The sequence below is a fragment of the Stegodyphus dumicola genome, chromosome 8 (assembly GCF_044657685.1).
Source record: "Stegodyphus dumicola isolate Sdum_Otavi_A_Nest chromosome 8, ASM4465768v1".
Taxonomy (NCBI): domain Eukaryota; kingdom Metazoa; phylum Arthropoda; class Arachnida; order Araneae; family Eresidae; genus Stegodyphus; species Stegodyphus dumicola.
The window spans coordinates 145097809-145108699 of NC_140775.1; positions in this window are offsets into that span (position 1 = coordinate 145097809).

Here is a 10891-nt window from a genome sequence, read left to right on the forward strand (position 1 = left end):
TAATTATATAACGGAAACTAAGTTAACTGTTATATAATCCAATAACAGTTAACTTATATATTTCCTTCATATTATAACTCATAATGCACAAAATTTATATCATTTAAAGAATAGAATTATATAATCGTTGCCACATGTTCTATTCAAATACTATAATAAAGCTAGAATGATGTATAAAAGAAATTAAGCAAACAAAACAAAAAAGAAACAGTTTTTCACAGACGATTCAGTATTTCTCATTTAATTAATTCAGTTCTCACTTCGCGAGAAGGCAAAAATACATAAAAATTCAAAATATCTATATTAAAAATTACGAAGTAAATCTTAAACACTTATTTCCTCGAAAAAATTCCAGAAAGAATTAAGCAGGATTTAATTGGCAATAATAAATGAATGCGTTATCTTTGTTGTTGCGAAGCTAAGTTTCTCTAGATTGGCAACAAATCCACTAGTCCTCTGTTTCAAAAGTAAACATCAATGGCCGCCATAAAAAAAAAAAAAAAAAAAAAAAAAAAGGCTTAGAGGCACTTAGACAACTTTAAAATTGTTGATAAGTCTAAAAATATTGCATACGGATTTACTAAAGGCATAAAAACCTTAACCGGAAGATAAAAACAACATAATACAATCATTTTTAAAGCAAAAAATGTACAATTTACAAACATATAAGTGTAAAGAAACTGAGATCACTGAGCCGGGTAACAGAGTGGATATATATATAAATATATTTATATACGTTTGGTGCGGCCGATCGCAACCAAAATACGAGGTGCACATCTACATGTTATAGCAGTCCTATATACAAAATTTCAACGTTCTGAGGCTACTCGTTTTTGAGTTATGCGAGATACGTACGTACATACGTTCGTACAGACGCCACGAAAAATTCTCTTCAGAATTAATTTTAAAGCAGTTTTATAATTGTTTAAAGGAAAAAGAGTATTTTATTCTGTCCTTACGTACAGATATCACGCAAAAACATCGTTAAATTGCATTCGATAGCGGTCAAAATGGATATTTTCGTTGAAATATGCTGCCTGAAACTTTTCGCGATTACAATACTTCCTTTTTACTTCGTACAAGGAAGTAAAAATCGCCTCTTGGGGGAAAAAATTACTGCAGCTTTTTTGAAAATGTAAATTATCGTGTGCTACTTGACAATTTTCTTTTTCATGCAAAATGACGGTTTTAAAGAAGCAATAGACGGAAGGTTATGTTTGTGCTCTTTCCTAAAAAAATTATTCGTATTTAATCATTAAAAATGCTACGAAAGCCATGAAGTTTTGGTATCTAAAGCAACGATAATCATATTATCAATAAGAAAGGAAAAAAAAACGGCAAAATTTGGTTTCAAGGAGAAAAATGGCTCAAATTACATATCCAAGGGAAAAAAAAAAAAAAAAAAAAAAAAAAAAAAAAAAAAAAAAAAAAGAAAACCGAAATGTTTTGAATGGTGCGAAGGTAAGAACTTTAATGTTAAAAGACAATCTTCGAGTTCAAAGAAAAGTTGCATAATCATTCAAATTCTCAGCTTCAACTATAAACAAAGTAATTAATCTGATTTGAATCTTAAAAGGGCGAAAAAAACGTAAGGTGCATCTTTTTCTCCACAACATATCGTCGAAAGCAGAAAGCGTTGCAGAATTCTCTATGAGAAACAATTATTCGGATACAAACGAAAAAATGTTGTCCTAATACATGAATCTTTGATACATTGAAATGACCGCAATAAAAAGAGATCCATTTATTGTCATCAAAGAGAAGAACAAATTTTATAACATGATTCAAAGAATCTAAAGAAAGTTCTTCAAAGGGACTTCTGATAGTTGCTGGGTTTTGATAAAATAACAAATAAAAATTAAAGAGAGTAGAGAAAACTGTTAAGATCAATTCCAGAAACATATTTTATACCCAATGTTCTAATATGAAATAACTTCTCTTTACTTACAGTGCCATCAATCAGTAGAACTGCATCAAGACAAGGCAAGCAGCCGCATTGAAAACTCACTATTAATTTCATGGAAAAAAAGTGGCATAAGAAACGGATATCAAGGCCATACCCTTTAGTCATACTCCTAATAAATCTCCTGATATATCTCCTATGGAATTTTGAGCTTTTGGACTTTCAAAAAGCGGATTGTCCAAATGTCAACCTATAACCCTCCTTCGACTTCGGAAAGCTGTTCAAGAGGGAATAAAATACCTTTTTCAATGCAAAAAAAAGGCTTTATTATCTTGAAAATAACGGTGTAAAAATAGTGAGGAATAAAGGGTATTAAATGGAACATTTTGAACACAAAAATTTTAGGTAAAATATTTCTGTAATGAAAATCATCTAAAAAATGTACCAATAGCCTCTGTATATACACGTTTAAATGATGATAAATCGCATGTTTGCATTTACTTATCATACTTTTTTACCATTTACTTTGCTTAAAAAGACAAAGCAATAATAACACGCTTTCGTATTCAGGAGCCGGACTGCAATTTTAGTTTCAAATGTTTGAGTTTTATGTATAATCAATCGTATTTGGAAATAAATTAAGTTCGGTTGCATGTTCAAAGGTAATATATCAAGAGTACTTCCGCATTGTCTAATAAAACGTTATTCCCATATGAATAGCAGCTTCATTAGTTGCTATAGGTAGTCATGTACTATTCATGGATTATTCCATGTTGTTTCTTCCTGCAACGTCCTTTATATTAAATTTTGGATTTGGTTGTAATTTTTGCATTTCGACTAAGTTTGACAAGAAATTGATGTCATATATTTGCTTTAATAAATATCAAACTTCATTATACCTGCGGGTCTGCAAATTACCTATGAAAATTTAGAAATTAATTTTTAAGAGAGAAATTATAATTAGTAACTTTTTAACAATTTTGGAACACATCAAAAAGTATCATGCGAAGTTCATATAATAAAACAATCCAAGAGAAGAATTAATAACGTTAAATTTTTCTCAAAACTGTTGCTGTTTTACAGTATTATATATATTACTTTCTAACATTAACATTTACTGTTGGAATTAATGTATTCAACTTAATCTGCACTTGCTTATACTGTATTGAATTGCAGTATTGGGTTGCACAGTCTGAACTTTTCCAGAAAGCTTAACGCTGCTATCAATAATAATTCTGTACTACGTCTCTTTTAATTTGAATTCTTAATGCTCTTAGTTTACCGTCACAATATTTCTAAAGTCCGCTAACTGAGTATAGACGGAGACGCAACTGCCTACAGTTTTTGTAACAGGCTTTATCACATAAGAGCTTATTGGAATAGCTCGGGAAACTAAATAAGGATGTTTGAATATAATAGGTCATATAAAAAGTATCCGCGCTTTTTTGGTACATTTTTGAACAAAAAGTTTCTTTACGGAAAATCAGTTTTAATCAAGTACATATTGACGATTATTACTTATGATCTTTTGCCATTTTTCGGGTAGCTTCATAATTCCATCGGTGTAGAACTTCTGTGGTTTATCGTCGAAAAACTTGGGCGAATGATTTTCAGCGGCTCTTCAGTCGGCCAACTTTTTACCATCAATAGAGTTTTGCAGAGACCGAAGAAAATGATAGTCAGACGGTGCTAGGTTCTAGCTATATGGTGGATGCATCATAACTTCCCTACCAAGTTCCGTCAATTTGTTCCAAGTCATCAAAGATGTCTCCCCTTAGAGTTCCCTTTCTAAACTTCCTTTAGAACACAACTCCCTTTCTTTTGGCCTATTCTGGTCGCTCTTTCTGTATTGCTTCATTTAAACGGTCGAGTTGTGCACAGTATAGAGCCGAATTGATAGTTTTGCCAGGTTGCAATTTATGTGGCATCCAAATATAGAGCTTCTTTTTGGAACCTGATCTTTTCAAATGATTCCAAACTGTCATGTGGTTGATGTTTAGTGCCTTTGCTATTTCCTGACAGCTTACGTGCCAGTCTTGCTCCACCAGCTGTAAAATTTCATCGACGTTTTCAGTGACTGACCGACCAGAGCGAGGTGAATCTCTTATACCGAAATTTCCGAAACGAATTGAGCAAACCTCTTCTGGGTCTCTCGTTCACACACAGCATTCTCACCACGCACTTCACAAATTTTTCGGCATGTTTTTGCAGCCTTTTTATCTTTTTCATAGTAAAAAAGCATCACATAACGTATTTCTTTAGATATTTCACTCATTTTCAAATCAATATAACTTTTTACACAAGCAACGAATAAGAAACTATTTTCACAAACAATGAAAGCTGAATGTCACCTTTTAAGCACATGTTTGTTTGAGACAATCGGGTGAGTGTTGCCAGATACATAGGAATCAACATCATCTAGTGGCAAAAAAACGCGGAGACCTTTTATATGACCCATTATCTTATGTTGAGCATTTTCTTCATTTTTTGCGTAAAATGTGCCCTTGAACAAGATGCATAGTTTGAAGTTTTGTCTTCTTGTACCCCTATTTAATTTGCGTAGAACTGTATTTCTACGCAATATAGGTTTCATTTGCAGTTATTTCTGGAGCAGTTAGATATATTGCTGGACAGATTAACTGAATAGGCCCAATAGTCAGTCTCATTCTCTGAAAAGACTGGAATATAAAGATGTAAGGAAAGACATGATTTCTTTCTCTCTCTTTTTTTTAGTTGTTCTATTATAATGAAACCATAAAATTAATTGTTTAGTAAATACCAAAAACATAAAACAAGAGATTTACAATTTTGAATTTCTTATTGGAGATTTAGGACAAAACATTTTGACTTCTAATATAACTGATAATGATATAAAAGAACATATTTTAAAAAGCTTAGGTTTATTCTTGTGATTCTTACGCAGCCGATAGAATTACAAAAATATGTTTCTTGTTAAAGAAACTTTGAAAAACATAGTTTCTGAAAAGGTGTAGCGTGAAGAAAGAGATAACAATGAACGCTATAAAGCGGTTGATTTAAAGATTAGAAAAAACTGAAATGAAAACATCAAAATAGATTAGGTTATAAATTAGGTTGCAAACTTGTTTATTGCTGCGAATAAAAATTAATATAAGCACTTAAATACTCGCAAAATTTAACACGCTGATGTCCACAGAGAGAAAGTGGGTGATGTAAAAAGAAAGCCTTGCTTATATTGTAAGAATGTGACGAGAACAATATGTTATAACATTTTATCTGACATCCACTGTATTGGTAATATTTAAAATAAAGTTAGCTGGCATATAATATTCTGCTCAAGTTTAAATAAGTGTTCCTTCCAATGAAAATTCATTCCACTGATAAAGTATAAGCGAGATTTAAAGACATCTTTAGTCAATCGATTACAATAAAACATGCTAGGCTGTTTTCTTTAGGAGGGATGCTTTCGTAGACAGCATACCAAAGGAACTGTCTCGTATTCAAGTTACATATGGTGAAAACTGGAAAGTTGTATTCAGTCAACCGGTTCACAATGAACCATATCAGAACTGAGGTGCCACTGTTACCCGCTCAGACACTTGCGAGCACGAATTTTAGCGAAACATCCAAAATCAAATGAGGTTTGCAAAGATTATATCCTGAAACATGACGGATCACTATAATGGAATCTAAATATTCGTAATTGTTTAACCCAAAGGTCTCCAGGCCATTAGATGGTCATGATCTGACAACAAAATTTTCTGCAAATAATACTCATTTCTCGATCTCACCTATGCTTTTGGAAGCACTTTCGCAGAGAACACAATAAATGTATGCATGACGGCCCAAAGATTTTCGGCCTGATATACTGTTAAAAGAAATAGAAACATTTTAACAGTTTATTTTTGAATGTGATTTCTCTGTACATCGAAACGGATTTCATGTTGTTTAATGAGAATTTGAAGGTTCGTTTTCAAAATGTTCTATAACTATTCTTTTCACGCAGTAGTTTAGAACGCATAATCATTTGAATCTAAATCTGGGTTGTAAGTGGTGTCAAGCTCCTTAAATCCACACTCCTTTTGAATACGTTGATAGTTTCGTATTACTCAAAGAAGTCGGAATATCCATCTTTCAGAAACTTTGCTCATGCGAAGTGTTCCTGCGGAATGTTCAAAACAGTTTTAGATAGATCGATTCTTGTTGCTGTCTCACCGACTTTCAATCTTCTATCACTTAATATTTCTTTCCAGACAGGCGTAATATTTCCTGAATGTCATTGCTATTCTTTACAAAAATCATCTTGTACGAATTCTCGACTCACTCGAAATTGTTTTACCCATTCTATCACTAGAATTAGAAGGCTACGAATTACTATACACTATACACATGATCCAAACATTGTTTAAATTTTGTGTCTTCATTTTATTTCTAATTACAAATTGAATCAAAGAACAATACGCAATTTCAAACATTTTAGAGCATACATTTTTTTTCAAACTGGCCGGACGTATATAGGGGCGCGAATTTACCTCTTTGCTTAAGGTGAAAAAATATGTAGGTGCGGCACTGATTACGATATCGCAAATTTTTAGCTTTTTGTGTGATATAACAGCACAACCCATTTAAATAAGAATAAGTGTTGTAGAACTATATAGTGAATAAGATTAATAATTAATAAATATGTAATAAATTGTTTTGTGTTATAACTGAAATGATTATTAAATAAAGCAAATAATGTAATGAACAGCTATTATTTTTCATGCAACTACTGAATAAAGCATTTTTATGATATTTAACTAATACATTTGTGCTTCTTATTTTGCTAAATTTTATATCATTCTTCTTAAAAACATGTTCTTAAAAATTCAGTGGTACTCATAAAATATTACAAAGTATTAATTAGGTTTTGAATTTTTTTATGGTAGCAAATATTTTAAGAACATAATTATTCATTAAAAATGTCAAATGTTTCCTGCTGTTTCTAACTGGCTCCTGCTGGGGAAATTTTCTTCTTGCTACTTAACGTTTTTAAAGATTAAAATTTCTTAAAGTTGAGGAAATTATACACTTCCCTTTCTTTTTGTGAACGCACAAGATCTGACACTAAAACTTAAACATTAGTGATATTAATCGGTTAATATTAAAGACAAAAGTATTTCTTATATGTCAAACTGTAATTAAGCTTTTCCTTTCTAGTAGAGAATACTATCAAGTATAGGAAAACGAAGATCTTTCAGATGCTGAAGATCAGTAATAGGTATCTTGGTTATGATTATTATTAGTTCCTACATTGAAAGAGAATGAATATCAAACTTTGCTGAAAATTAGGGAAGTTAGCAATATAGAATTTTAAAATGCTCAAAGCTGTTTATTGAGGAAATGTTACGTGGCCTCGTGGCGATATGTGGAATCGAGAATAACGGTTCTCGATTTCGAAAGAAAGATGCTGACAGTGATTCAAAGACAGATGGCGGCCAACCAGCCATTCTAATAAATTGTGAAGCTTAATTGCATTTTGTATCTGGAATTTCTAGACCCCCCCCGATAAAGCTGATTCATAGCGGAAATTATATCTGTTGGAATGCGGTAGTTGCTCCTCTTGGATGGCAAGGTGTCTGCGGAAATCGTCTTGGCAAATACATCGTGGACGAAACGTCGCTGAAAAAAACAACGCAAAGCGAAAACTTCGTCCTACATACGTTGTGGAAGAAAAGAAAGCAAGGAGAAAATATCGCACTTCTAGAACATCATAATAGAAAACATCGTCATCGAAAAGCGATTCAAAAACTTCGCAGTTTAAAAACGTCGTCAAAAATATCGTGGTAAAAAATGAAGCACCCACAAACTATCACATGACAACGTTGAAGACATGCGTCAACTTCAATTCGCCTTTTAAACTTCAGTCTTTAAAAATTTGCCTATTTGCATACTGATTTGTGAGCGGAAGAAGGAATGAGGAATATTTTTACTTTTATATGTCATATTTTTGAATAAACTAATAAATTTTCGCTGAAAAAATGAAATTTAAGCATTCAGAAACTGAAAATAGGTAGAAAAATAATACTAGGTATAGTAGTTAATAGAATTTCAAAGTTATATACTTAAATAATAAAGATCATTAATTAATTAATCTCTTTCATAAAGTTTTACTGATAATTTTTCATAAAAAACAATAGTCTAAAATGATTACGAAAAGGAAAATGAGTAACTACATATGATTACGTCCATTAAATTTGTTTAATTAATTATCAAATTACAAACTTCTGTATGTAGCATTAATTTTATACTCATTTCCAGTTTTAGAATACTTCAGTTTCCTTCTTAATTTTTCCGAAAAAAAAAGTTAATTCAAAATTAACTTATTAGTTAACTAGTAAAACTATTCCTCATTTTTTCTCGCAGTCAAAAATCATTATGCGAATATGTATTTACAACTTTTAAAGCTTGAAAACTGCATGTCTGCGATATTATCGCTATGAGGTGATTTGTAGGTGCTTTATTTTTCACCACGATATTTTTAAAATGCGAAGTTTTTGAATCGCTTTATTTTCGATAAAGTCGCCTCGCCGGTATATGGGTTAGGAGAGCCTACTGCGATACTAATGGACCCACCGTGGAATCCCGGAGAAGGCTTGGCTGTAATTGTCCGTCCTTTCACAGGAGGTAACGGTGGCCAACCTGCCAGGTGCTTCCGCAATAAAGTGGGCACCACTTGTGGCCTTAGTAGTGGTCAAGCCTAAGTTGGAAAAAAAATTCGACGGCGATGTTTTTTAGAATTACGAAGTTTTCTCCATGCTTTTTTTTTCTCCCACGATATTTTGCACGATGACATCTTCGCCTTGCTTTGTTTTCTCTGCTATGTTTCCGCCTGTAACCGAATACATTATTCCAGGGCACTCAAAATTGAATGTTAAAGAGTTCTGAGCTATGAATACAACAGGAGTCTTTTAGCATGGATCCTGTTTTTCAGGTCTGACTGCTGCTGAATTCTCTCTCTTTACTAGAATAGAAATAACATTCCAACATAGCGTTTCATGAATGTTGAAGACATTAAGGCTGACAAACGTAGCAGTATTCTGGTCAAAGACTTCTAATTCATTCTGAATATCTTTTAGAACGATAAAGTTTGTGTATCGAGAAGAGGGCTTATTTTGCATACCGTACTTCCTCTTGCACTTTCCCTCGGGTTTTAGCGCCAGGTTCTGGGGGGGGGGGGAACACAATTTTCTGACCAATTACAGCCAAGCAAATGCGAACTTGACATTCAGTCTACGAATTCGCTGAGTCACTTGTATATTCACCGGCTCTAATCATTTATGGATGATATGAGGCCAAAGGAGAAGCAAAGGCAATAAGAGAGAGCAAGGTTCAAGTTATAGGGATGTAAAAATAAAAATTCTTATAAGATACCGTAATGTACTTTACTATGTATTCTTAATGGAATGTAGGTTTCTTTTAAAGAAATAATATTATGATAGTTATCTGTCGTTTACATTTGATTAATTTCTTACTATAACCGCATCTTTGGGAAAAAAAAATATTGGCTTAATTTTCCCCTATCGATTTTTAGACGATAAAATCAGTGAAGAAAAGGGGGAAAATACGCTTGGAAATACAACAATAATGAATACATTTTGCTGCAGTGCCTTTAATATCTTCATATCAGCATCAGCTATGAAACTTTACCGTCAAATCTTGTAAATCAAATTTTATTATGATGGCTGTAATAAAACAAGCAAATTCAGTCACAATAAATACATCAATATGATAACACAAATACACATTTATTTGAGCTTCTTCCACAAAATACTTCCATAACATTTCTGTGTTACATATGATATGTAATATACAATACAATACATACGTATTATTTTTGAGTTCTTGGGGAAATACAACTACACATTAAAAAATCTAAAAATTCCAACCAGTTTGTGACGATTTCTATTGCAAAAACAACAAGCTCATGTCATGTGGACCTAAGAAGAATAAGCATAATTCTTAAATGATAGATTAAACTATAACAATGACAGCTGCCATACATGGAATGTGATGGATATTTATGATGCACATATTCTTCGTTTCAGAAAATATTTTGGAAAAAATATGCAAATTTAGCAGCTAAGATAAATAAATATGAAATAGTTAAAAGCATTTTAACGCAAAAATTAATTCCTGTAAGCTTATTCTTTTCGTATCTGGTTATTTCTAGTATCTAAGGATTTCTGCTTCCGAATAAGTTCTCTTTTCTTAGCAAATAAAAATAAAAGTAATTTGTTTATGAATCTTTATACACTATAACAGTTTGAAAGTTATCAACAATATGTAAAATTCTTGTTTTAATCCTATTAGATATATGTAACTCAATTAATGACGAAAATAGAAAAATTAATAAGTTATATGAAAGTTTGCTAAAATAACAGTATAATCTAATCTTACAATTATTTTATTCTTTACATAAATTTATTTTAATTCTTTTTGTTACAGAAATCTTGCATTTACAGTTAGAATTACTAAATAATATTAAAGATTCTTACTATAACGATTTAAAAATCATCAAATTTAATTTTATCAAAAGGAAAACATAATTAATACGACAGAATGTTTCTCACGGAAAAGGTGAATAGTTATTTATGGTTTAGAAGTTCTTAAAAAAATTATCAGTATTTTCTTAAATATACGATAATTCTTCTCAATAGGAGTTTCACGTTTTCTATAGATCATTTTCTTAATGGCAGATGATATGGTGTAACTTTTACAGAAAATATGGAACAGTCTGATGGACAACAGATGCCATTCTAAATCATTCATTGTTGGAAGGTATTTAGTCTCAAAACAAAATAAGAGATTAACTGTTAGAAAGAAAGAAAATACTGCGTCTAAAACTATTTAACTTCTTTAAGATTATAAAAACTTAATATTTCAATATAATTTAGAATAAAAAATTTGTTTTCGATAGAACTATCCGTTACACTTACTGTTAATAAAATTGAAAATATTCTACGTAAT